Consider the following 27,980-nt stretch of genomic DNA (forward strand, 5'->3'; position numbering starts at 1 on the left):
CCTGTTGTGGCCACCGCTCCCGCCGCTCATGAAGAAGAGAAGCTCAGCCACCACTCCGGCCACTCCTGAAGAGGAGCTCGCGTCACGGCATGCTCGAGAAGATGGTCGCCATGTTGCGGCTGCCGATTTGCCAGATTCGTCGGAGGAAGACCAGATGCGCCAGATTCGCCCGAGCTCCTGGCGGAAGGAGGAGCAGAGGAGGACTATTTCAGCGCTAGTACCAGATGTGGACTTCGGCGGGAGGAGGATGAGCTCCCGGCTACCGGGTGACCCCGCCGCAGTTGCGCCACGAGACGACCACCACCGCGAGATTGGCCCCTGTCGTGACACGACCACCACCGTGCCGCGCGAGCTACGGCCGGGCGACCCTGCCACCGCGAGCGAGGAGTGGCGGCGTGCGAGCGCGGAGGTCGACGAGCCGCGCATGAGCGTGGAGGAGCGGCGGGAGTGGTGGCCGGTGTGATTGCCGGCGGGAGGAGCACCGCAGGGAGGGAAGACGGGAGGGAGGTGACTCGAACGCTACCTGCGCCCCTAACCAAGCCTGGCTCTAAAAAAAACAGGGACACTTACGTTCGCCAGACCAGCGGTGTACGGTTGGCTCCCCGAAGCCAGGCCCCAGTCCAAACAAGTAGGAACCAGCTTATTAGAGTATTTCTCTCTCACAACAAAATAGCTTCGGTCGATTTATCAGTCGACTTTAAAACCAGTGGAACATGTCTCAGATCAGGAGTTAGGGGGTGTTTGGTTCTTTAGGCGCTCCTAAAATTTATGTCACATCGAATGTTTAGAGGCTAATAAGGAGTATTAAATATAAATTAATTATAAAACTAATTACATAGATGGAGGCTAATTTCCGAGGCGAATTTTTTAAGCCTAATTAATCTATCATTAGCACATGTTTACTGTAGCACCACATTGTCAAATCATGGACTAATTAGGCTTAAAAGATTCGTCTCGCAAATTAGTCGCAAGTTATGCAATTAGTTTCGTAATTAGTCTATATTTAATACTTCATGCATGTGTCCAAACATTCGATGTGACAGGTCAACCATTACCCACACGCATGCCAGACTGGTAACAGCCAGTATAATCACTTACAAGCAACATGGATGGAGAAAAAGATCTTGGAGTGGTAATGATTAATTGCAGCTACCTCAGGGTTATTGTAGATTTACAGGAAGACTAATGATTTCTTCCATTGCTCCACTCTCACCAGCCATCTTCCTATATATGTGAACTGATGTAATGTTACGCAGAAGACCTGCAGCTGCTGCTCACAGGCAGGATGGACTCTGATTTCAGGAGGCTATTGATGAGAACAATGCAACCAGGGAATTGCATTATCTCATCGATGCACTTCCTTCCACCAAGGGAGTATGATAGAGTGTGCAAACAGCATGCTCCCTATCACGTGCGTCATTGTCCAGCCAAGCAATCGAACGAAGAGACCAAGGTATGCACCCAGAATTGTGGCGCAGCAGAGTCAACATCCTAACAAAATCAACCGATGTATTGAGACGACAGCAACTCTGAAAAATTGCACTTCAAGAAAGTCCATTCTGAATTCAAAAGTTCAGAACAATTGAAGTGAGCTGTAAAAAAAAACGTGGTAACAAACATTATCTTTTAAAGCAAAACGCCCACATGTAAACTAATTTCAGAATTTTGTCAGTTGCATTTCAAAACATCCTGAAAATTGCTGGAATACCGCAATTTCTTGCTAAAATGGAGCAATTAAAGCATTATATGGACAGTACGGTTCAGAAACCACAAACATTGCAGAGTTTTTTTTAAAAAAAAAATATTTATCTATTTTGCATCCGCGGACTAATTGAGCAAACACCACGATGGCGTGTCAGGAGGGCTGCCAGGAGCTCACCTGTCCTGAAGGACCTCCCCGAGGCGAACGCGCCGGCAAGGAGAAGGCGGCGGGCGCGGGTGACGCCACACGAGGGCCTGGCCGGAGTAGCAGGTAGAAGGCGGTGGCGGCGGAGGTGAAAGCGACGGCCAAGGTGGTGGTAGCGCGGCAGATGGGAGAGGCCGGGGGATGCGGCGGCGACCGCCGGCATGGCGACAAGAGAGTTCGGCAAAGAGTGCTTCCGCGGCGTGTCGACTGTCGTGAGTGGCGATAGGATTCCGAGGGCGTGTTCCTGAAGAACAACAACATTTCTCCAGGCTTCTAGTCCAGTCTAGAACACCAAATAAGTGCCATGTGGCCCGGAAATCCTCTATCTAGCGGCCCAAGTACGGCTCATCAGGTTTTGTGCACGTACGGCCATTTCTCACAATTCTATCGAAAATTCTGTGCAAAATAAAATAATTTATGGTAATCTAAAATATGAAAAAGGAACCACATAATTGGTTTATGTTTATGGAAATGTAAAGTGGTCTTGAGACCACACCCAAAACTTTAGATGCCGCGTACCTTGGTTGATGTAAGCGACGTCACAAACTAATGTACCGAGCAATAGTCCAGTGTCGACAGAATATGCTCGATAGTCCACCGAGGGATATCCCGCGATGGTAGATTTGTCGGTGGAGTGCGCGTGATCAGGAACCGGATGGTGACACAAGGCGCAGAAACAGCGATTTAGACAGGTTCGGGCCGTCTGATCGACGTAATACCCTACGTCCTGTGTCTTTGGTGTATTGTATTAATCTGGACGACCAAGTAGCTTGACGTAGCCTATCCGATAGGGGACCCCTGCCTCTCCTTATATAGTCTGAAGAGACAGAGTTACAAGTAAATATCCTATTTAGTACTATACAATGTCTTGCGGTGCACACCGAGCAGCGTCGTGCACGCCTTGATCTTGTGGGCCGGACCACCTTCGATGGTGCAGCCCATGTCTTGAGGGTCATACCCCCACACCAGGGGCAGAGTCATAAAGAGATGTCACGTCTATAGGAGAACATATAGTGTTTCAATAAAAAGAGATGTCACGTAAAAAAAATGTCACGTCTAAAAGAGAACATATAGTGTTTAAGTAAATAAGAGATGTCACGTCTATAGGAGAACATATAGGAATATATATAGTAGTCCTGCAACACTAGCCATCGTAGATATTTTGTGAGAATTTGTATTTGAGACCACGAATCCACCTAACAGGTTTTGTTTATTGCCTCTGTTGTAGCATTGTCGGACCAAACCACCGTGACTTCCGCAGCCTCTGCCACCCTACAAGACTACTAAGGGCAGCACCATAGCAGGTAGTACTAATGGTGGTCTTAATTCAAAATTCGGGTTACATGTAGATTTGTATGGGCAGAGGCATAGGTCTTCCAATGCAAATTAGTGAAGGCACTAGACTTCTGGTCCCATCAGCCTCTTTTAATGCACCAAAAGTACTGTTGCTTTTCTTGCCTTTTCCTCTACGCGATTGGACCACACGTTTCCTTTCCCGAGCCACCAGTGACCTCTGCAGGTCATTGACAATATGAAGCCACCGCTTTTTTACTCTAGAGTGTCATCCAAATCACACTGAGTCATATGCACACCATGGAGCGTTGGCCTGCTCTAACTGGTGTGATATGGATACTTAAACTATTTAGTATTGATGTTGACTCTAGGGCAACACGCCATGTTGGCACGCTAGGCAAGCCCTAAGATAAAGGAGTTGTTCAAAGTCGTCTCATATTGTTGTATGGAGCTCATCCATGAGAATCAGGATCCCTATAGATCCTCACGTAAATCTAATAATTTAGAGGTCTTTCTTATCATCTAAACATGGTGCTCCAACACGCATGTTCAAAGGTTATGGGTGGATAGAAGTTCTACTAGTGACGTGGTACTCGATCAAGGGATCTAGGATAAATGTTAGGGGAGTTTTTTCAACCTCTAGATAGCTTTAGCCTCTCCTCAAGGTATATCTATGGTAAAAATTTCTAGGAGGGCTCCAGGGGTCCGGCAGCGGTAGGGGCGGACCGCTAGATCCGTCCCTGGTGGTACTCTCTTTGTTCCTTTTTACATATCACATTAGCTTTGTTCAAAGTGACTATCCATCTTAAAAACCTCTTGTAGTTTCACAACATATATGAATTATACACTCCCTGTGTCCTGGTTGATAGGCGCTTAAAAAAATTTTCACCGAAGCCAAGAAATCTTAACTCGCCTGGATCTCATTAATCTCATTACCTCCGCTGCAAAAAAAAAGGTTTCTTTTCTCCGCTAGATTGTAATCAAGCGATGCATGCATGCAGATGCCAGCAACACCAGACGAGGCATGGAACTTAGTGATAGTTAAGATCAACATGTGCTTAACCCGATGTGGAGTATTTACAAATGTGCACGGATCAGGACTCCGAACAAAAGTGAGTGTAGGACTGTAGGGTGATGGTGGTGGATGCGGAGGTTGTCCGGTTTGGCATAACGGAATGAAAGAAATTTATATCGATTTTAATATTAGTTTATTATATAGATTAGCTGTTGTTTCTCGTCATTTTTTTCAGACAAAGAAGCTAAATCGTTCCAAAAGGTTGCCATCCTCCAGATTATGTTAAAGATGATTGCTTCTCCCAATTCAGAAACTGCAGTAAAAATGTAAAATTGGTCTGATGCGTGTGTCGATAGATGAAAACAAAAGGCCAAGCGCAGGGGACCTAGTAATGGATAAACTCAATGGAAGCTAAGGATGTTGTTATAAATAGTTGTTCTATGATAGTGCACGTTTCACCTATACCTTACACTGAAGCTTTTCCTTCTATTATTTATCCACTATAAGCTTGTCCCTTAAAATTGTATAAATACTCCACAGCGGGTTAAGCCCATTTGGATTTTGGATGACTCTTAACTTTCCTCAGATGAGTCTGCTCTGCATTTGGCCCCTTGCACAACTGCAGCTGCAGGGGGAGCCAACACTCTTCCTAATGGTAGATTGGTAGCGCGGTGGAGCAGCTGGTTTACGATCATGAGATGGTTTGCTAATTTCTTAAATAGGTTATAGCTAAATTGACTAGTTTGTAAATTCTGGAATACACAATATTGACGAAGGAACCATAAAAGCTATCTGACTTGGGACTGCGAAGAAACGCTCAGACTTTGAATCTCGTAGTGGAAGGACCTCAGTACTAACGCTAAACAATCTAATCAAGTGAATAAACTCGTAGTTAGAAGACTTAAGTATTTTACAAAGGAGAGGCGTTAACCTATCAGTACATTTAGGTATAACTTAACTAGGCATAACATGTACATGTTGATGTCACATCACCGAGTAAACTTTATAAATCCAAGTTTATAGTAGCAGTCTGCACGTATGAAAGTAACAGGGTATGTATTGTATCCAGTGGACCATGAACTATCAGAGACCATCCGCAAAGCCATGCCACATTTTTCGTACAATAAAAAAAAACAAAGGCCCATGGTAACCCAACTCCATAACCTAGACATTTTACCACTGATTAAAAAGAAATTGCAATTCTAAGACCATTATATAGTTCGAACAAACTTACAGGATGACTGTCCTTGGTAACATAACTCGTTTTTATGTGTCAGTAATATATTTGCCATCTGCCGACAAACAGCCTGTTCGTTCGTCGCAAACGATCGTGGATTATTTACTGCTGGCTGGTTTGGTATGAGAGAAAAGTACTGTTCCAGCTTATAATCCACGATCGTATACAAGTAAGCAAACAGGCCGAAAGATGTAACTGGATATTAATCATCGATTAGGCCATGCTCCAGGAGTATCTTTCCATACTGCTCACAGGAAGTTCCTCTGAACAGAACCAGATGCGAAACGGGAAGTTAATCCTTGTGACATGTTCTCTGGGTCTAAGGCTACCTTTTGGCGCCCAGCAGTCAGATCCTTCTCCCGGTCCCATGGCTTCCATGGGTGGTTTCCCTCCCATTCTTCTTTTCGTGCTGCTTTTGTTTCATTTTCTCCTTTTTACTCTCTCGGTGCTTCTCGCACAAGAGACACTGATCTTTTGGAGGTATTGTACTTATCTACAATTGAAGCATCCGGGTTTTTGCTCTTTACATCATGGCCTTCTGCAATCGCCTTTGTCTATTGTAGGCTTCTAGATAGCTGCAAGAGAGTGTAATCCATTAGCCCATGTACATTGGTATTATTTAAAGATGCAATGGGGACAAGGCGTACTACAAATGGAAATGCCAGTAATATGGTGCATCTATTTTATATTTTAATAGCAAAGCAAACTGATGCCTCCATTACAATGTTGTTTGCCTGCTGACTCAAACAACGATGGCAAGATTCCATGAGTTTAATTAGTTGGCAATGAAAACAGTTGCCAATCAGCTGGTTTATATTAAGTTTGTGACATCCAATCCATGCACTTACGCTTTCATTATCATAAAGGCAAAAGGCATTATGTAATTACTAATGCCATTATATTTCTAGAATTATGAGCCATTCGACCATTGAAATACTATAGCATGGTATACATAAGTGACAATACATGGAAACACTAATTTCAATCCTGCTTAACTCACAATGATCAAAGGAAAGTTTGCTTTACAAAAGGATGATTTAATTTTCAGGATGTGTTATTAAAAATAATTCTGAGCTTTAGAATAATTAATAGTGTGCATATTGACGCAATAATATGCAAGCCTATAATATTTAAGTGAAATAACTACATATGCAAACGAATGTTCTACAAGAGCTAGTAACATTCATGCCTTTAACTAGTGTTAACCTGGAAGGAACTTCTCGCTCCTGGTGTTAGCCTACTGCTGGAAGTTCTTCACAGTTCAAAATTCCAACTAGGTTTTATCTAGTTTCAAGGAGGAACCAGTCATTAAAATAGTAGCAGCCTTCAGGTTGTTCAGGGAACAACCACATCATACAGAAATGTCACTATTTTTTGCCTCAGTGCCCAGTTGCTGCATGTTTGTGTGCTATTTTGCATTTTTCATCATTGCTAAAAGCAAAGTTGGTTTAGACAACTTCTATATGGAAGTGGAATTTGAATATTGCTTAGTGTGATGGCTCTACATGTAGGTTGCAATGCATTATTGCCAACTCTGCTATGTGGGCTTTTTGTCCTGTACTGATGCCAATTAATTCTCTTTACCAGTATTGCCACTGCACTAGCAGGCATGAAAAATATTGAACAAACTATCATAAATCATAAAAGAACTAAACTGCTTCATAAGTGTTAGACAGCTATAGGGAGGGACTTAGTTCGGTTGGCCCTTTGGGCCTTGGCCCCGTGCATGATCTGTATGGTTGATTGATGATCTGTTGTAGGCAAGGATGCCCATGGCCTGGCCCAGATTCTATTAGCCAAAACCCTAGGACAATACTTGCCTATATATGATTGTACTATTGCCTCCGCATAATCAATCTACTATTCCCTGCGCAATTCCCTTGCTTTCTGGACTTGGTGGGCGGTGGTTTTGCAACTGAGTGTCCCTGATCAGCACCACTGGAAACTTACAAAATCGGGATCCTACTCTAGCAAGGTCGGCCTACACTGCCTTTTTCTTGGGAACTATCAAGTTTGGTCCCTAGAAAAATTTGGAAAAGCTGGGCCCCTCTCAAATGCCAAGTTCTTCCTTTGGTTAGCCATCAATAAAAGGTGTTGGACGGCCGATCGCCTCACCAAGCACAAGCTGCCCCACCAGCCTGCTTGCCCTTTTGTGATCAGGCTGAGGAGACAATCCAGCACATCCTAATCTCTTGTGTGTTTACCCAGCAGGTTTGGACTTTGGTTTTTCAGAAACTTTCCATGGTGACTTTGGCACAAACTCCCCCAAGGAGATGCGCAAGGGGCTTAATTCCCTTATTATTTTGGTAGCCTGGGAAGTATGGAAATTTAGGAATGCTTGTGGTGTTTGAGGGAGCTTCCGCTAATATTCAGTCTTCTGCACAAGGTCGCCGATGAATGTAGCTCTTGGCGCCTTTTCTGGTTGGCAGTCTGATCCCCTTGGTCGTGTTCTTTAGTCAGGAGCACGTGGTTTATAGACAACTGGGTTTCTGTAGCGTGTGTTCTGGGTGGGGCTGTTTTCGTCTTGCTCTTGTACTCTTTTCTTTCTTAGTGAAATGATACGGAGCTCTCCTGCATAGTTCGAGGAAAAAAATCCCTTGCTTTCAGTAAGCATACCTTTGCTGTGCCTTTTGTGCTCTATCAAGAGGGGTATCAGTCCAGACACTTGTGTCTCCACGTCCTTCTTTACCATTCATACTAAATGATTTAGTTGAATGCATCGGCACTCCTGCCTGTGAGAAGAAAAAAATTACATACATGTAAGATATCACAATAAAGCATACTTTGGTGGATTGTAGATAAAACAATTACACAAGTAAATATTTCTATCATTACTTTTCTCTCGGGTGGCAATGTGGTCATCCATTCATCTCTCTTAGGTCCCTGTGACTCTTTTGGACCTGCTAAAAGTTCATCATCACCTGCAAGTGATACACCTGCAAGCAAAAAGAGGATGACATCATATTTATCCTTGACATTCAATATCTTCACAACTACCAGCTATGACAAACTTTGAACAAAAATAATCAATGAAATCAACGTCCATCAAATCTGGGCGCACAAGCAGACAAAAAAATGAAAAAGAGGTTACATCTTATGTGGTTAAAGTGTATTAGTGCACAGGGCTAAAGGCCCTCAATCACTGCAATTACCAAACACAAATAAAGTATAAATAACTAAAGTCAACACAATCACAGCATGTGCATGGAGCGCAGTATGTGAAATTTGCTTTATATCTTATAATTCAAGCTTTATGGAGAAGCCAGAGGTCCATTCAACAGTGTTTGATTTGGAAGCTAGTATGTAATTAGAGACAAAAAAATCATTCTTGTTATTATGATAGTTAATTTGATAATGTTGTGTTGCTTGCCTAAGTGATATTCTGGATAGGAATTCATAGCATGCAGTTAGATCTTCGTCATATAAAGTACAACTGTAGATTGAAATTTGTACCCCAAAAAATGTCACTACACGCTACAGTACATAGCATCAAATTATATCTAAATTTTATTTTGGAATATTGCTCTTGATATTGCAATAGTTTACCTTGTAACCGTCTCCATTCCGCAGCCTCACGCATTGCTTTAAGCTCAATCTAAAAGTAGAGAAATGGGATAAACAGCATAAAATACTTATCTGTTTCATTCTGATCAAACAATAAGCAATAGATATTCTACAGAAGTTTACCTCAAATTGTTCCATCTCCTCTTTCTTTTTATCTTCTCGTCTATTGCACCCTCTCTGCAAATGAAGAAAATGCCAGAAACAAAAATGTAAGCTGCACTGAGGGAGGGGAGGGAGAGGGAGGACGCTGGATTTTACTAATCAGCGAAAAGAGAGACAAACTAAGCTGGAACTTTCATCAAATGTTTATCTCTTCAATAGTATCTTCTTTAATGGACACAGTATGTATTATTTTCTCCAAATAAGACAAATGTAATAGTGGTTCTGTACTTGGCAAAATTCTGCAAGTGAACTTTGATAGAAAGATGAACCTAGTTTCAGTGTGTGGAAAACTCGTGCACCTTATCAGGGTCTTGTAAGTCTTTGAAGGCATTATTTAATTTCACGAATGCCTCTTGTGCTGAAGGATGAGGACATTTGTCCGGGTGTACTAAAAGAGACAACTTCCAATACCTACAGTATAAGATAGGAGGATTAGTCACTTAAGCAGAAAACATAAAAGAAAAACATAACTAATGTAGCATGATGTGATAGGTTTATGACATAGATAACAAAATGGAGCCACTTTCTTCACGGGCGCTTGAAGATTGCAAGACCTGTAAAAGCCTAAAAGGTACTGCTACGAATTTTCACTATTTGTGTCAACAATAGTCTCAACAACCTACAGAACAAATACTACACGGACCATTCTATTATCTTTACAGTATGATTTGGGTAACATTTTTATTATCAAAACAAATTAGCTGTGAAAATGAAGAGCATACAAATCACCACCTTTTCTTCATGTTATCAGTTGACATCTTCCAATTTACCCCCAGAACATCATAAGGTGAATTTGTGTCAGCCGCCAATATTCGAGTAACCTACCAAAAAACATCCAAAAGAAAGGTCAACAAATTGCTGGAACATACAAAACCAGATATTTAATTGAAAAAGAAAATAAGAATTCAGAAAATAATCATGTTGTCCATTAAATGTTTATTAAGTGACAGAGACAAACTAGAAGAAAGAACTTCGCGTTCTAATCAATCAAAGGAGTGCTCTCAAAATTTTTTGGATCATAATCCCAAGTATCCCAACAGGACCTGAAAGTTGTTTATAATGTCGATTGCAGTTATACAAGCAAAGTGAGTCACACATATTACTCCGTAATTTGTGCCAAGGATCAAATATTAAGATATATATGATATCATCCAGAATAACAAATTGACCCCATAGGCAGCTGAGACTAGCTGATTGCAAGGTAAATAAGAAAAGCATGTAGCAAGGATCAATGAGGACACATTATACTGTTGTTAGCACAAAATCAATCAGGATTATTGATGACAGACAAGGTGGACAGGTTACATACACAACTGCTGTGAAAATTGCAAACAGTAAAGATAACTCGAGAAAAGTGCACAGCAAAAGCATGCAAGTCGATGAAGCAAGAAGTAAACTTGACCCAATCATGAAACCGTTGACTTGACTCCAAAGTACTAACAGTGGATGAACTTTAAAATAACATAGGTACTTGGTACTGCATTGCTCCAAAATTATTAATGGTGGAATATCATTACTGACAATGTACCTCTTCAAATCGCTCAGCTTCATTTGCAGATGCAGCTTCAGCAACTACAGCAGGCGGTGGGGGGCCTATGAGCAAATCATCACCGGCTTCCAGTTCAGCATCCCTGGTTAGGAACATTAAATAAATGAAATTTTGCCTAAGCTAACCATTGTTTGACACATGAATCTAGGCTAAACATATCAGACTAAAAACAAGAATAAATCATTACCGGCACCTAAGAGCCTCTGTCATTTCAGCTGCTGCAGCCAGTAATTCACGAGATGGCATTGCAGGACCGATTATCCTGTACAGAGCAAAAATATAAATCGTGTAACAAGTTGGGCAGTAATCAGACAAAAAAATAATCATGTTGTGTCGGGTAACAAATTTGAGAAGGAAATGAGGCATTCCATAAACACACAGCCACACTAGATAGGATAATGCCAAACCTACTAATCAAGAACATTAGAACCTAGAATAGTTATTTCAAGAGAAAATGCAGCAGTAATATACTTTGACTACGCCGCATGTGCAGAACTCATCGAAGAACTCACAGCAACTCACTACTCACGAGAGCACCACCTCAATCAAGCAACCTACAAACGCAACTTGAATCAATCATGGGAACATAAAGACCTCATCGAGCACTATGCAGGTTCACCGATATGGCTATGGGCTGCCACGGTTATTGTGTCATGCTTGGAAGCATGAAGCTCATAGTGCCCAGCATGAAGACTGCTTGTCGTGGGCAGGATCGGCCCTGATGTAACCTACAGTAGCTTAATGGCGCGACCACACGAGACAAGGGAGATCAAGGCTTGGTGGCACTTGGCCCTATCATGGGATGAGATGAAGGAGATCGAAGGCTGGCAGCGCTTGGCCCTGGCGTGGAACACGGAGAAACAGAGGAAGGGGGAGGTGGAGCGCTGCCACAAGGGAGAGGTGGAGCACGGGAAAGTTCATGGGATCTAGGGCAATGGCTAGAGGCAGCCAACGGATGCGGGTGGGGTCTGTCCCGGTTGTTTTCGTGTGATCTCCTCCCCCCCCCCCCCCCCTGTAGTTAATAAGCCCTGCTTCCTAAGCATTTCCTAGATAACTATGCTAGTTAATTATAGTCTTTAAAGACCTTGGGCAGCCCAAGAGGTGTGTACAGCCAAGGCACCTATCTGATTAGCTATGCTCTAGTGAGCTGTTTGTAATCAATGCAATGTCTATCTCTATATATAATCAAGGAGACGGCCTGGGGTTAGAGGCAGTCTGGCTAATCAAGTCTATGTTACCTCCAACATTTGGTATCAGAGCAAGGTTAGACACTAGAGAGCCACGAGGCCAACTCCTCACCTTCTCCACCCCATGTCGACCTCTACTGAGCGCGCTGCCAGGCTCAAGGCCAAGGGAACCGGCGATGGAGAGCTGGGCGACTCCTCCGGCCATGCCGCGCGCTTGAAGGCTACAGAGGAAGCAGCAGCGCTGGCAGTCCAGGCAGCAAAGCAGGCGGCGGCTGCTGCAGAGGCGGCAGCAAGGACGGCGCAGGAGCTGCGGGCCGAAATTGCTGCTGAGAAGGGAGAAGAAGAGGATGCAGAGGAGGAGGAAGAGGAGGCGGAGAGCAGGAATCGGGGGCTGCGGACTCCGTCGCGAGACAAGAGGCGCTCGCAGTCACCACTGCGGGACCGGAGGCGCGGCCGCGGCGGCGGTCGCTACGAATCACCGCAAGGCAGAGTGGTGTACCGCGACTCCGGTAGCAGCACGTCGTGGCCGATGCTGGACAAGACAAACTACTACGAGTGGAGTCAGACCATGAAGCTGAGGATGCAGGCGCGCGATCTCTGGGACGCCATCGAGGGCGGTCCTGTCCAGTTTCACGATGACAGGCGCGCACTGGAGGTGATTGTCGGGGCCGTGCCCAAGGAGATGGGCATCCCACTCCTCGACAAGGCTACGGCGAAAGAGGCGTGGGACGCCATCGCTGCGACTCGCATCGGCGTGGACCGGGTCCGTCGAGCAACGCTGCAGCGCCTACGCCGCGATTGGGAGAACATCGGCGTCAACCCCGGCGAGCAAGTGGAGGATTTCGCCCAGCGTCTGTCAACTCTGCACCAGCAACTTGTCATTCATGGTGACAAGGACATCACTGAAGAGCGAGTGGTGGAGAAGTTTCTGCGCACGGTGCCGGCCAAGTATGTGCAGATTGTTGTCGCCATTGAGCAGTTCCTCGACTTCGAGGCGCTCACTCTCGAGGTGACTGGAAGGCTCAAGGCGGTGGATAATCGCGAGGAACAAGCGCTGACCGAGCCGGTGGCCATCAACGGCAAGCTGTTGTACACCGAGGAGCAGTGGAGAGCGCGCTGGAGGAAGGAGAAGAAGGGAGATGATGCCGTGGTTCTGGATTCAGGAACCAGCGCGGTGGCGGTGGACGTAGCCGCGGTGGTGGACGAGGACGAGACAGAGGCGGTGGACGTGGTGGCGGACGAGGAGATGGCAATGTTGCTGGCCGCGTCGGCCCCAACACCTGCCTCAACTGCAACCAGGAGGGCCACTGGGCACGTGAGTGTCCCCAGCCGCGCCGTGAAGGTGCAGAGCGCGGCGGTAGAGGTGGAAACCGTGCTGGCCGCGGCGGTGGCAGCCGTGGTGGAGGCCGTGGCGGCGGAAATCAGGCTGGGCAGCGTGGCGGGAACCAAGGAAGGCATGAGGCGCACGCCCAGTACGCCGAGTGCGATGAAGATGGCGCTCTGTTTCTGGCACATGGCTTCATTAGCCTGGAACAGAGCACGCTGGCGCACAGCTACACGGCGCAGCACGTCGAGTTCTCCGAGCCACGTGCTCGCGCCTATCTCGGCGTGGACGAAGAAGAGGTGGACAGCGGCTGGTACCTGGACTCCGGCGCGACGCATCACATGACCGGGCGCCAAGAGTTCTTTGCTGATCTGAACACTGGCGTTCGAGGAACGGTCAGGTTCGGGGACGCGTCGAAGGTAGAGATCAAGGGCGTCGGGTCTATTGTTTTCCAAGCCAAGACCGGTGAGCAGAGGGTCCTTCATGGCGTCTACTTCATTCCGGCGCTGAAGAACTCTATCCTAAGTCTGGGTCAGCTTGATGAAGGAGGGTCCAAGGTTGAGATTGAAGATGGCGTGCTTCGCATTTGGGACAAGAGCCGCCGTCTGCTCGCCAAGGTACACAGAGGGAAGAATAGATTGTATATTCTGCATCTTGAGGCTGCACAACCTCTCTGTCTCGCGGCGCGCAAGGATGATGAGGCGTGGCAGTGGCACGAGCGTTTCGGCCATCTGCACTTCGACGCACTCCGACGACTCAGCAAGGAGGAGATGGCGCGCGGGATGCCGGTGGTCGACCATGTTGAGCAGGTGTGTGACACCTGCGTTACCACCAAGCAGAGGCGGCGTTCCTTTCCGGCTGCAGCAGCATACCGTGCCCAGAATCAGCTTGAGCTGGTGCACGGTGACCTGTGCGGTCCGGTCACGCCAGCGACACCGGCGGGCAACCGCTATATCTTGCTGCTCGTCGATGACGCTACCCGTTTTATGTGGGCTGTGCTGCTGCCATCCAAGGACGCAGCAGCAGAAGCAATTAAGAAGGTCAAGGTGGCAGCAGAGGTGGAAAGCGGGCGCAAGTTGAAGGTTCTGCGCACCGACAATGGCGGCGAATTCACCGTCGCGGAGTTTGTTGCATACTGCGCTGATGAAGGTATTAAACGGCATTTTAGTGCTCCTTATTCACCGCAACAGAACGGTGTTGTTGAGCGCAGGAACCAAACAGTGGTGGCCATGGCACGAGCTTTGCTCAAGCAACGCCGGATGCCCTCTCGGTTTTGGGGGGAGGCTGTGATGACGGCTGTGCACATTTTGAATCGATCCCCAACGAAGGCGCTGAAGAATGCCACTCCTTATGAGGCGTGGCACGGCCGGGCACCAACAGTCGGCCACCTCAAGGTCTTTGGCTGTGTGGCTTATACCCGGCGGCTTACTCAGCTTCGCAAGCTCGATGACCGCGGCGAGGCTGGCGTGTTTATCGGCTATGCGGAAGGGGCCAAGGCATACCGTATCTATGATCCAGTGTCCCAGCGCGTGCGTGTCAGCCGCGATGTGGTGTTCGACAAAGGCCGCGGCTAGGACTGGGCATCACCGGCAGCAGGCACATCAGAAGCAGCGGGCAGTGAGTTTACTGTTGAATTCCCATGGGCGGAGGCACTTCCTGAAGCAGGAAGTTCAGCGTCGCCTTCACTATCTCCTCCGCCACATCCTGCATCGCCTGGTTTCTCTCCGGTGAATGCAGGAGAGCCTGCAGCGGAAGCAGAGGAGCCCGCAGCGGAGGCAGAGGCGCCTGCGTCGCCCAGAACACCTACACCAGCTCCAGTAAGTCCTCAGGTTGAGCATGTGACCCCCCTGGAGGATGATGATGAAAGGGTGGATGCCTACCACGACGATGAAGAACTCCGCTATCGGAAGATTCATGACATTATTGGTGATCAGCCAACCCCTCCGCCGGCGCAGCGGCTGTTTGCAGAACTGAATCTCACCCATTATGGTGAGCCTACAAGCTATGAAGAAGCCAAAGATGATCCAGATTGGCAAGCAGCGATGAAGGAGGAGCTGAGATCAGTAGAGCGGAATGGGACTTGGGAACTTGTTTCTCCCCGTCCTGGTCACCGTCCAATTTCACTGAAATGGGTGTTTAAGCTGAAGAAGGATGAGCATGGAGCTGTAATTAGGCACAAGGCAAGACTTGTGGCCCGTGGTTTTGTGCAGCAAGAAGGAATTGATTATGAAGATGCTTTTGCACCGGTTGCAAGGCTGGAATCAGTGCGTGTTTTGCTTGCCCTAGCAGCACAAGAGGGATGGGCAGTACATCACATGGATGTGACGTCTGCATTTTTGAATGGAGAACTCCAGGAGGAGGTTTATGTTACACAGCCTCCAGGTTTTGTAGTACCAGGAGAGGAGAAGAAAGTGTACAGGCTGCACAAGGCTCTGTATGGCCTAAGACAGGCTCCTCGGGCATGGAATGCTGAGCTTGACTTGACTCTCAAGCAGATGGGTTTTGAGCAGAATGTGTATGAAGCTGCTATGTACAGGAAGGGATCAGGTGACTCCCTACTGGTAATTGGAGTATATGTTGATGATTTGATCATCACAGGAGTCAACCAGCAGAAGATTGAAGCTCTCAAGGTAAAGATGAAGCAAACCTTTGAAATGAGTGATTTGGGTCTTCTGTCTTTCTATCTGGGAGTTGAGGTGAGACAATCAGAGGGGAGCATCACTCTGAAGCAAACCCATTATGCTAAGAAGATACTTGAGCTTGGTGGTATGGCAGGTTGTAATCCAGCCACCACACCCATGGAAGAAAGGTTGAAATTGAGCAAGGAAAGCACAGCAAAGGAAGTAAATCCAACTCAGTACAGAAGACTGGTTGGCAGCTTGAGATACCTAGTGCACACAAGACCAGATTTGGCTTTTACTGTAGGGTATGTTAGCAGATTTCTGGAGAAGCCAACAACTGAACATCTTCAGGCTGTGAAGAGGATCTTGAGATACCTGGCTGGTACTCTAGATCATGGGCTCTGCTACACTAGAACAACAGGCAAAGCAAGGTTTGTGGGTTACAGTGATTCAGATTTGGCTGGAGATGTTGATTCAAGCAAAAGCACAACTGGATGTTTGTTCTTCCTTGGAACCAGCCTGGTCAGCTGGCAGTCTGTCAAACAGAGAGTTGTTGCTCTGTCTAGCTATGAGGCTGAATATGTGGCGATGACAACAGCTGCAACCCAAGCTTTGTGGTTGTCAAGACTGTTTGTAGATTTGTTGGGAAGAAAAGTTGAGGTGGTGGAACTCAGAGTAGACAATAAGTCTGCTCTGGCTTTGGCAAAGAATCCTGTTTTCCATGACAAGAGCAAGCATATTAGAATCAAGCATCATTTTATCAGAGATTGTGTGGAAGAAGGTAGCATCAAGACAAAGTTCATTCCCACTGCAGATCAGCTCGCTGATATACTGACTAAAGCCTTGGGCAAAACCAAGCTGGAAGAGATGAGGAGCAGGATTGGGATCAAGGAGATCAAGATTAGTTGAAGCAGGTCTTAGGGGGAGAAATGTAGTTAATAAGCCCTGCTTCCTAAGCATTTCCTAGATAACTATGCTAGTTAATTATAGTCTTTAAAGACCTTGGGCAGCCCAAGAGGTGTGTGCGGCTGCCAAGGCACCTATCTGATTAGCTATGCTCTAGTGAGCTGTTTGTAATCAATGCAATGTCTATCTCTATATATAATCAAGGAGACGGCCTGGGGTTAGAGGCAGTCTCTGGCTAATCAAGTCTGTGTTACCTCCAACACCCCCCACCCACCCACCCACCCACCCACCACCTCCTGTCCGGTTCCCCCCTCCCACCCGTTTTTCGAGTTTTAGGAAGCTAACTATGGGGGAAAGGCAAAAATAAAGCTCCTATTTGCTATCCACAAACTCACTAGATGGGGACGGACAGGAGGGCCATGATGCATGGTGGCAAGGTTCATCATAACCCCTCATGGGAGGGCAAGTGGAGACGAACCCTCATAACCCGGTTGACACCCACCTGTCTCACCAGGTTTCGCTCAGTGGGATACGATCATGTCCTTGCCATGTGTTATTAAGTTACTAATGCTACTGAATACCAGCATCAAGAATATATGCTAATAGTGGGAATGTGGGATACTCTGGCATTATAGTGAAGCAGACATTAACATTCAGTAATTGAAAAACTCATGTACTGTTGTTAGCCTAAAGTAACTCAATGAAGGACACATCTGGTGCAACTATCTAGCCAAACAAGTATATGGCCAAGAATACTTCTATCATACTTACAGTATGCAATGAAATTTATCGGGAATACTGCAGCAGAACAAATTGTGACACCAACCTTCGTTTAGGAGGTTCCTCTTCCACATCAATAACTTTCGGCTCTTCGGAAATAATATCATCTTTATCTTTATTTTGCACATCAAAGTTAGCCTGTGGTAGTTCTTCTCTATTTGGTGATACTGACTTTCCACTTTTGTTATCTGAAAGTCTGGAACTTTCTAATAGTAATGATCCAACAATATCAAGCGTAGGAACATTTTTTGGAGGCAGCAAGTAAGCCCCACTTGCACTTTCTTTCAGTCTCAGAGATCGGAAAAGTTTCTTCAAGTGCTTCACCAATGGCTTGTCGGAAATTCCAGAAATGTCAATGCCTTCACCACTGTCTATCATTTGGAGAAGCTGAAAGTTCACATGTCATGAGCTATCTTAAGAACACAGAACATAAAAGTTACACTAAAAATGCATGTGGTACAAATATACACATTAAATATATCCAGGAAAAATAATATTACAGCACAAAGAGACTGCAGGTTGTACATTCTATTTTCAGTAGCATATTAAAAATCGAAGAGAGTTAATGTACCCAATACTTTTGGACAAATGAAGCCACCATAGTCCATAGAAAACAATAAGTACAAAGATAATAGCTAGAATAATGTTTCATACCGTTAGATGGCTTATAAATATTTGTATTTCCCCATTGTCTGTACCTGTATATATTTGGGCCTAGAGCTCTCATAATGAATACAAGTGCAACACATACACCACTTCTATGCATATCTAATATATGAATATATCATGCTATTAAGTAACTTCAATATTATTATGCCAATTGGAAGCCTAAAAAGGCAGTATAAATATAAAATTTTATTAAACTTTCAAAGATGTAACTCAATGTATAAAACAAAATATGCAGCAAGAAAGAAGCTCAAATTTTGGTCATGCAGATTGATCACAAAGATAAAGGGTAACTCTGCAAGTCATAGTTGCTGATTTTCAGCATGACAACTGCTGGTTGAAATGGCAGAGTTGAAATAACTCCGCAATGAAAGTTAGTAATAAGAAATTATACATCCACATTAATTTCAGCAGACACAAGTTGAATTAACTCAGACTACAATACATGATTCAAAAGTAGCAGTTGTAACTGCCAAAATATTCTTTATCATTATATCTTTCAATTGAACATTATGCCATGTGTTTTGGTTCTTGATTATAAGCACATCAACCAAGCATCAAAAATACAAAACAAAATTATAGTTTATCTTCGGATGATTTCCGTGAAGTGAACTAGGAGGCTAGGAGCTGAAAAAAATAGCTTCCCCTGATTCACTTCTCACAAAGAATCACTTTTGATCTATAATTTTTCTCAGAGAATCCAAGAGAATCACTTCTCTCAGAAAATCATTTCTGATTTCTCACAGAGAATCAAAAGCAGGAGGAGCTCTATTTTGCAATACAAGAAAAGTTAGGATGATTGCATGACATATCAAGAAGCTTCTATGGCACTTCGTAAGGAACGAGGAATCATTTCAGACTCGCTGCATTTCCCTAGAGTGAAACAACCTATTATCATCTTATAGCTACCAGAGACTGAACATAATCACAAATCATCGCGCTCATGTAGTATATGTGGGTTATCTATGGATGCAGAGTTGTTGCATTCGTATGAAGTAACTGTGTTTTACAGATTTTCTAGCACTGTAGTTGTGGAAGTCCAGACATGCCCCGTTGTTCAACTTTCCGAAACTACAACTCTAGGTTAAAAATAAAAAAAGATAAGAAACCCTACCTGGCGAAGCTCTTCGGCTACAGCCGGCAATTCCCTGAGGATATCTCGGACGATCTCCCGCGCCTCCTCCGCCCTATCCTCCTCCGACGATTGGGAGTCGGAGGACCCGCCACCATCCCCACTGTGGCGCTTCCTCTCCTGGTCCCGTCTTCTCCGATGCCGCCGGCGGCGGTCCTCGTCGCGGGAGCTCCGCGACCGTCCGCTGTCCTTGCGGCTGTGGCGGTGGCGGTGGCGGTGCGACGAGGATGACCTATTCCGCTTACTGCTGCGGCTCCGTCGCTCGGGGCTGCTGCTCGGGGAGGACGCCGAGGAAGGGGAGTCGGAATCCGAGGAGGGGGAGGGGGAGGCGTCGCGGGATCTCTTGCGGCTCCGGCGCCTAGTCTCCTTCCCGTCTCTTCCCTTCCCGTCTCTTCCCATCTCCTGATTCCTCAACTTGGGATGCTGGGGGGAGGGGAGGTGAACGACAGCACGAGTTTCGGAGTTTGAGCTTGAATTTTTCTCCGAGTTGGTGGGAGCGCGTGCAGGGAGCAGGACGCCCCGCGGCGGTGGCTATAAACTCCTTTGCTGGGCGCCTGGGCCTCCGTGAAGCCTATCAAGGCCTCTGGCCTCGTCTCCACTGGCCAGTCCCTTCGTTCGGTTCTTCCTCCGCCTGCCGCGCCGTCACACAACGCCGCCTCCCGTCCCAGTGGACACCACACCTTCCACCTCGGCCTCCGTCTCGCCGGCGTCCGCATCCGGCGCCGCCTCCGACCCGGACTCCGCGCTTGTCTCGGCCGTGGCGGGCGCGCTTGTTTCTGCCTCCCGCCTGCCCTCGCCGCCGCCCATGGACACCCTCCTGGCCCCGTACCTCCCGCGCCTCGGCGCCTCGCACCACCCGCAAGTGATCGCCCTTGCTGCCGCCGACCCAGCGCTCGCCTCTCCGCACACTCTCCTCGCCTACCGCCGCCTCGTCTCCCCTCCGTCCTGCCTCCCCTCCTTACTCCCGCTCCTCCCCATGCTCCCCTACAGCAATCTCCTCCCGCTGCTCCTCGACTTCGTCCCGCTCGACCCGCTGCGCCACCTCCACCGCCACCTCCTCGCCAGCCTCCCCACGAGTGCGCTCGCCGACGCCGCGCTCTCCGCCTACGCCCGCCTACGCCACCCCCACCTCGCCGCACAACTCCTCCACTCCCTCCGCCGCCGCGGCCACGTCCGCCCCTCCTTCCAGGCAGCCAACGGCGTGCTCTCCGCACTTGCGCGCAGTCCGTCCACCTCGCCGCAGGTCTCTCTCGACGCCTTCCGCTCCCTCATTGCGCTGCAGCTCCACCCAAATCACTACACCTTCAACCTCCTGGTCCACACCCACTGCTCCAAGGGCACCCTCGCCAACGGTCTCTCCACGCTCTCCACCATGCAGGGTTTCGGCCTCTCCCCAGACGTCGTCACCTACAACACCCTCCTCAACGCTCATTGTCGCAAGGGCATGCTCGGCGAGGCGCGGGCACTGCTGGCCAGGATGAAGGAGGGTATCGCGCCCACCAGGGCCATGTATAATACCCTCGTCTCAGCGTATGCGAGACTTGGGTGGATCAAGCAGGCGACCAATGTCGTGGAGGCCATGACGGCATTCGGTTTGGAGCCTGACCTGTGGACGTACAATGTGCCCAATTTTTACTAATCGGCTCTTTTTACGAAGAAAATTTCCATTTGGCTCTGAGAAACTTAAACTCATCTTTGGACCTTGGGGTCGACGTCATGAGTCATGGTGTCGAGGTAACACGTCTCGGCGCTACAGATCTTGGCGTCGAGGTGCCTGACCATGCACTACAGAGAATCATAGGTGGCGTTGACATAGCCGATACCTCAACGTCAGAATACATGATGCCGTAGATCTTAGCGCCGAGCTCGAGCGATGTATTCTATCGCGTTGACGGCGCGCGCGACGAGGCCGACGTGGGTGGAGCAGGGCGACGTGTGTGATAAATGCTTGCGTAGCTCTGTCAAATTTTTATTACACAAGACAATATCCAACAAAGATCCACGACCCGTTAACAAATACAGCTGAGTTGATGTGCGCCTGCTGCTCACTGCTTTTGCTGTTGCTGCTCACTGTGCTACTGCTGCTCACTGTGCTGTGATCACTAGCAAATACAGTGGATGCAAAAACCTTGTAACTCTTTGGCTTGGTGAAGAACTGCATAGTTAATTTCAGACTAAATTGTCAAACCCAAACCTGACATGAAAGAATATGAAATGGCATCAAGAGAAAAAGGTGAACCATACGCACAGTGAGTTAACTTAGACCCTCAAAAGATTCAAAAGCAAAAAACAAAATGGAAGTTCACTTATATTGCGCATTGCAATGAGCCCCTTATCAAAGAAGAAAACGATTCCTAGAAAGGAAAAGAATATTCCAAAGCATGTCAGGCCAAACTCAATCACTATCCAAGATGAAATTCAGACGTCACACTGAGTTGGAAGAATAGACTGTGTAATATATGAACTAGCGAATATGCTTTGAGAGAATTCTTTATTTGGCACTGAAACAAATCACTCTTTCGTATTTGGCACTGGAAATTTTGAACTTCCTTATCTAGCATTAACTTAAAAATTCCTTCCATATATGACACTTCCGTCCATTTCAGACATCCCTCCGTTAGTTGATTAGGAAGACCATGTCAGCTTTTCATTAGAAGTACCAAAATGCCATCGGTCTCGTGCGTCCGTCCATCTCCCCTTCTCCCCCGAGCTCCTCTCTCCCGTCGCTCCTCTGTTCTGAAAGAGAAACAAGAGATACGAAACCTCTCAAACCGAAACCCTAGAGAGAATGGAGGCCGGAGGAGATGAGGATGGGGAAAAGGAGGCGCCGGCCGCCGTCGCCCAGGAACTCGCGGGGCGGGTCCCCCAGCTCGAGGCGCCCCACAGTTAGCCAAGCTCGCCCCATGGTCGTAGATCGAGGCGTGGGTCCAGCGGGGAACACGGGGGCGGGGCGGCTGGCCCCATCTTGCGGCGCGTGGTGCGCGGGGGGGGGGGGGCGGCCTCGCCCCCACCCGGAAATTTTTCGATCTGTTTTGGCCCAATCGCTCGCAGGTCGTAGCGCTTCGACCCGGACCCCGGAGCGGAGGGGAAGCCACAGCTGCGGTGGGAGCAACAGGGACGGCTGAGGCGGTGAAGCCATGGAGAAGCCGCCACCGGAGCCCGCCCCCTCGGCAGGCACGCAGGAGGTGGCGGAGCGGTTCAGGTCGCTCGTCGACCCCGATGACGTCGCCTCCATTAGGCAGACGCAACACCTCATGTGAGCTCGCCCGCTCCCCTTCCTTCCACCCCCCGATCCCGTCGAGCCCTGAATTCATCAGTGCTACTGCGGCGGCTTTCAGTTGCTGTGCCTAGCGTGCTAATTGAGATATTTTTGGGTATTTTCCTCGACAGATTTAGACAATTCTGGGGCTAGGTTCAGTGCGATATAATTGGCTATTTGCCATTGCAATTGTTGCCTCCTTGCTTATAATTGCCACTGAGTCTATGAAGAAGTCACCAATCAGCCACCTATAGTAAATTAGTAATTTGTTGCTTGATTGCTTACATGCCTGATGATGATTCATCATCTAAAGTGTGTGCTGACATGTGCTGCTACTCTTTGCCTTTTGCTTCTCTGGGAAATATTTCCTAGGTGCTCACTAAAATTTCACATGGATCCATGACTCCATGTATAGACCTCACAGTTAAACGAGTGTCATCATGGCGCTTAAGCCCTGTTTTCCGTTGCTGCATTTGATCAAAGGGATTTTAAACTTCTCTGCCATTGAACGGACGCCTGTAATTTTGGGTTCATTCATGTGGTAACAGTGTGTTACAACATAAGTAATTGCTTTGGCAATATTTTTTAGTAGGTTTTTGGCTTACTGAAGCATGTAGTAGGTAAAAAGGCTGTTGGGAACTCAGGATCATCGTGAGGATCCCATGGCCCATGGGTCCTGCCATCCTGGCATGCCAAGGATTAGCTTTTCTTAATAAAAATGGAGGGTCTCATAGCATCATATGTAAATGATACTAAAAATTTTGCCGGCATATAAACCTTTATAGTATCTATAGTTAGTAAAGCTTGCATTAGTTAGTTTGCCTTCTTTCTACAAATTACAAGATGTTCTAAATATTATTATAGTTCAGATGTAGCACCTTCCAGTGGTTAAATCATATGAAAATGGAATTGTATTATTTAGAAAAAGCCAATTTTGATTGAAATTGGTGTGAACAAGTGCACTCAAATTTAGAAATTCAGTTAATATTTCAAAATTTGCATTACAGACATCATAAGAGCAGATGTTAATATTTGCATGTGACATATGTATTTACCAAAGATGATAGCATGATGAATTCCATCATGTTTCAAAGATGATAGCAGATGTTAAGGGAGAAGGCTTCACAGAGGACTAATTTGTTGTTCTTGCATTTTCCCCCCACAGAATATGCAGAGAGAGAATCACCCTTCTATGCTGGCATCTTGACTTGGCCACCTAGGATTAAAGAAATTGGTTTGTCATATATAGAGAACATTTCTATCTGGAAATAAATCCATTAAATAACGAAACAAAATGTTCTAAAATCGAAGGCTTGAACTTGTTTATTAGCATTTTGATTAATCTTGTGATTTTGAGAAGTAGGAATTTCTCTCAACATATTTGGATTTTTATAGCCCGTGTATGATGGATAAGTAGCACAATACTGTTTATATGACTTCTCTTTTTATATACCATACTATGCATTCTGGGTTTATGGCGGTTCACATGATGTGCGCAAGAACTTGATGTGTTTTCTAAGCATGATCACAAAAGGCCGTTGTAACCACCGGATGCCTTCTGTTTTGAGCTGCTTCTGAAATTCCAGGCCTGTGGAGAATTCTTTATTTGCTTGTATATATGTAAAATCAACTTGAGAACAGTACAGCCAAAGTTTTACTAGTATATATACCATCAGAGGCTGTAGCAAATGCCAGTTACAATTCTCTGTGGTAGTCTCTATGCTGCCAAGATGGGTTGGTGCTACACATGCTGGAATCAGCTGTTAACCAAGTAACTGACTATCACCTCTGTGCCAGTTGATGTCTTTGCTCTGTAGTATGAATTTGCCAATCTTGTCTCGTATTTCTGAATATTATTATGTAGTCAACGAAGAGCAAGGATGTCATCCTAGTTTGAATGTACATGTGCAGGTCAAGAAGCATCTCCAATCAACTCGAGCCAATTTCCACCGAGTTTCAATCTCCAACAAAGGAGAAGGCTAAAAGGACCAAGAAACAGCTTGCTTCAAACCTAAAAAAAATTGGCAGCCCTGCAATGGGCACCAGAAACAAAACAGCTAAGCTTGCTAGTCCTGCAAATAGCACAAGAAGCAAGAGAATGTTGAGCTTGTGATTTCTCTATGTAGATGTGCTTGGCAATGTATAAGGCATATGCTCTATGAACTGTAATGTGAATTTAGACCCTCTATGTATGAACATTCATGTGTTTATCTCTATGAACCTCATAATGTATGCATATGTATGAACCTAGACATGTGAACTGTAATGTGATTCTCTACGTAGATATGCTGACATTGTGGTCAGATTTGTGAAGCTTGTGCATCAAGTATATTTGTCATATTTATGCTTTTCTTATTTGACATTATGTCTATTTATTCTTTTTCCTATCTGGCACTACATGTTGCTGGTACATAGAAGGGCATATATGTCATTTTAGGTGGCACTTGACACCGTTACTGCATCAAATGGACGGAAGTGCCATATACGGAAAGAATTTTCAAGTTGATGCTAGATAAGGAAGTTCAAAATTTCCAGTACCAAATACGAAAGAGTGATTTGTTTCGGTGTCAAATAAAGAATTCTCTCATATGCTTTTACAACATCGCACGAAAGATTTTGCAAGCCAGAATTTTTCGTCACACTTCAAACATTTAACATGATCTTTTTAATACAGCCAAAACACTAAAAATGTGGTATTTTACACTTGATGATTCTACCAAGATTCGTTGAAAATTTGCATCAGAACCCGGACAGAACAAGAGGATTTCAAAGTGGTTTAGCATCTATTCCTTACGGTGATCAATCAGAAACTAGCATAGACCTTGCAGCAGCAGCATATCTAGTTTCTGATGCTAACTCCGTAGATATGCATCCACTGTATTTGCTAGTGAGCACAGCTGCGCAGGGAGCAGCAGCAGCAAAAGCAGTGAGCAGCAGCAACGCATCAACTCAGCTGTATTTGTTAACGGGTTGTGGATCTTTGTTGGATATTGTCTTGTGTAATAAAAATCTGACAGAGCAAGCTAGCTACGCAAGCATTTATCACGCACGTCGCTCTGCTCCACCCACGTCGCTGCGGCCGTCCTCGTCAGCCTTGTCCGCCTCGTCGCGCGCGCCATCAACGCGCCAGAATACATGGCTCGAACTGAGCGTCAAGATCTACGGCGCCGAGCTCGGCGCTATGTATTCTGGCGTCGAGGTACCGATCACGTCAACGCCACTTAGGATTTCCTGCAGTGCACGGCCAGGCACCTCGGCGCCAAGATCTGTGGCGCCGAGACGTGTTACCTCGGCGCAAGAACTCATGGCGCCGACCCCCAGGGTCAAAGATGAGTTTAAGTCTCTCAGGAGGCCAAACGTAAATTTTCTTGAGAAAAAAGATCAAATAGTAAAAAATTGGGTACAATGTGCTCGCTGCAGGGCTGTGCCATGCAGGGAAGGTGGACGAGGCATTTAAGCTGAAGGATGAGATGGAGCCGGCTCGGCATAGTATCGCCTGACGTAGTTACCTACAATACGCTTGTTGATGCATGCTTCAAGTGTCAGCGCTCTTGTGATGCACTGAATCTGCTTGGGGAAATGCGTGACAAAGGGGTGAAGGCAAGTTTGGTCACACATAACATTGTTGTGAAGGGGCTCTGCTGCGAGGGGCAATTGGAAGAAGCATTAGGGCGTCTGAAAATGATGGCAGCGGAGGGGCTGGCACCAGATGTGATTACATACAATACATTAATTGATGCATACTGCAAAGCCGGCAATGTTGCAAAAGCATTCTTGTTGATGGATGAGATGGTGGGAAGGGGACTCACAATGGACACTTTCACCCTAAACACTTTGCTGTACAACCTATGCAAAGAGAAGCGTTATGAAGAAGCTGAGGAGCTCTTGCATTCACCGCCACAGAGGGGTTTTGTACCTAACGAAGTCAGTTATGGTACAGTGATGGCAGCCTACTTTAAGGAGTCTAATCCAGAGCCTGCTCTGCGTCTGTGGGATGAAATGGTCAAGAGGAAGTTAACGCCAAGTATTTCTACTTACAACACATTGATCAAAGGGCTTTCTACAATGGGGAAGTTGACAGAGGCAATTGATAAATTGAATGAGCTGATGGAGAATGGGTTGGTACCAGACGACACCACATACAATATCATCATCCATGCCTACTGTAAGGAAGGGGACTTGGAGAAAGCTTTCCAGTTCCACAACAAGATGGTGGAGAATTCCTTTAAGCCAGATGTTGTTACCTGCAACACTTTAATGAATGGGCTTTGTCTGTATGGCAAGCTTGAGAAAGCGATGAAGCTTTTCGAGTCATGGGTAGAGAAAGGGAAGAAGGTTGATGTTATCACATATAACACCTTAATTCAAGCTTTGTGCAAACATGGCGATGTCGATACAGCTTTGTGTTTCTTTGCTGACATGGAGGTCAGAGGCTTGCAGCCTGATGCATTTACATACAATGTTGTGTTGTCTGCACTATCTGAGGCAGGGCGACCAGAGGAAGCACATAATATGTTGCATAAATTGGAGGAGAGCGGAAAATTATCTGAAAGATTTTCTTATCCTTCCATGAAATCTTCTGTGGAGGAAGTGGAGACAGGGAAGGACCCAGAGGTTAAATCTGGTGGTGATCAGGAGAGCTATAATAAATCTGTAAATGAACTCTGCATTGGTGGGCAACTGAAAGAAGCCAAGGCTGTTTTGGATGAGATGATGCAAAGGGGCATGTCTGTTGACAGTTCAACCTATATCACTTTGATGGAAGGCCTTATCAAAAGGCAAAAGAGGCAAACACATGCAGCTGGATAGGATATGATTGGTTTTTGCTGCTGTGGTATGTGACATTGTCCATGGTTTTGCCATAACTTCATCAGTTGGTCATAAACTGACTAGGTATATTATCCGGCCCTTGGAATATTTTAAATGTAAGAATAACAGTAGCAACAATTTTAATTTGGAATATTGGATTTCTACTAGTAAGATTCGAGTCCCCTGGAACACAAAATAGCTATGGCTGAGCATGAGCTGTGTTACCGGATTCTTGATACAGTTCTTCATTTCGGTTGCTCCATTTGTAGTGGCGGCCACGGAGCGGGTAGTTAGGCCATGATAAGCTGTTAAGTTTGCTGGCTGATTTCCTTTAGTAGTTCCCTGATTTGAGTGTAGACGACGCTAATTGATTGAGGAATCAAATTTGGGTCAGTTAAATGTTGGTAACAAATCCATTTCTTTTCCGGGGAAATTCCAATGTTCCAATTCATTCTGCTGCAATTTCATCTTTCTTGATTTGGCACGCTAATCAGCCTCTTTTTCTAGAAATTCCAACCGTTGTTTCTTCCCTGTCCAAATTTTGCAGTTTTTGAGCTCAACTCCATTTTT

The 27,980-nt window shown here is 46.2% G+C and overlaps 2 pseudogenes; one reads left to right on the plus strand and one right to left on the minus strand.

The window, feature by feature from the left end:
• Positions 1-5,336: 5,336 nt before the first annotated feature.
• On the minus strand, positions 5,337-20,046 carry LOC136491259 (uncharacterized; annotated as a pseudogene).
• On the plus strand, positions 19,911-27,564 carry LOC136491258 (pentatricopeptide repeat-containing protein At2g16880-like; annotated as a pseudogene).
• The last annotated feature ends 416 nt before the right edge of the window (positions 27,565-27,980 follow it).

Source organism: Miscanthus floridulus, chromosome 11 (genome assembly GCF_019320115.1).
Source record: "Miscanthus floridulus cultivar M001 chromosome 11, ASM1932011v1, whole genome shotgun sequence".
In the NCBI taxonomy this organism is placed as follows: Eukaryota; Viridiplantae; Streptophyta; class Magnoliopsida; order Poales; family Poaceae; genus Miscanthus; species Miscanthus floridulus.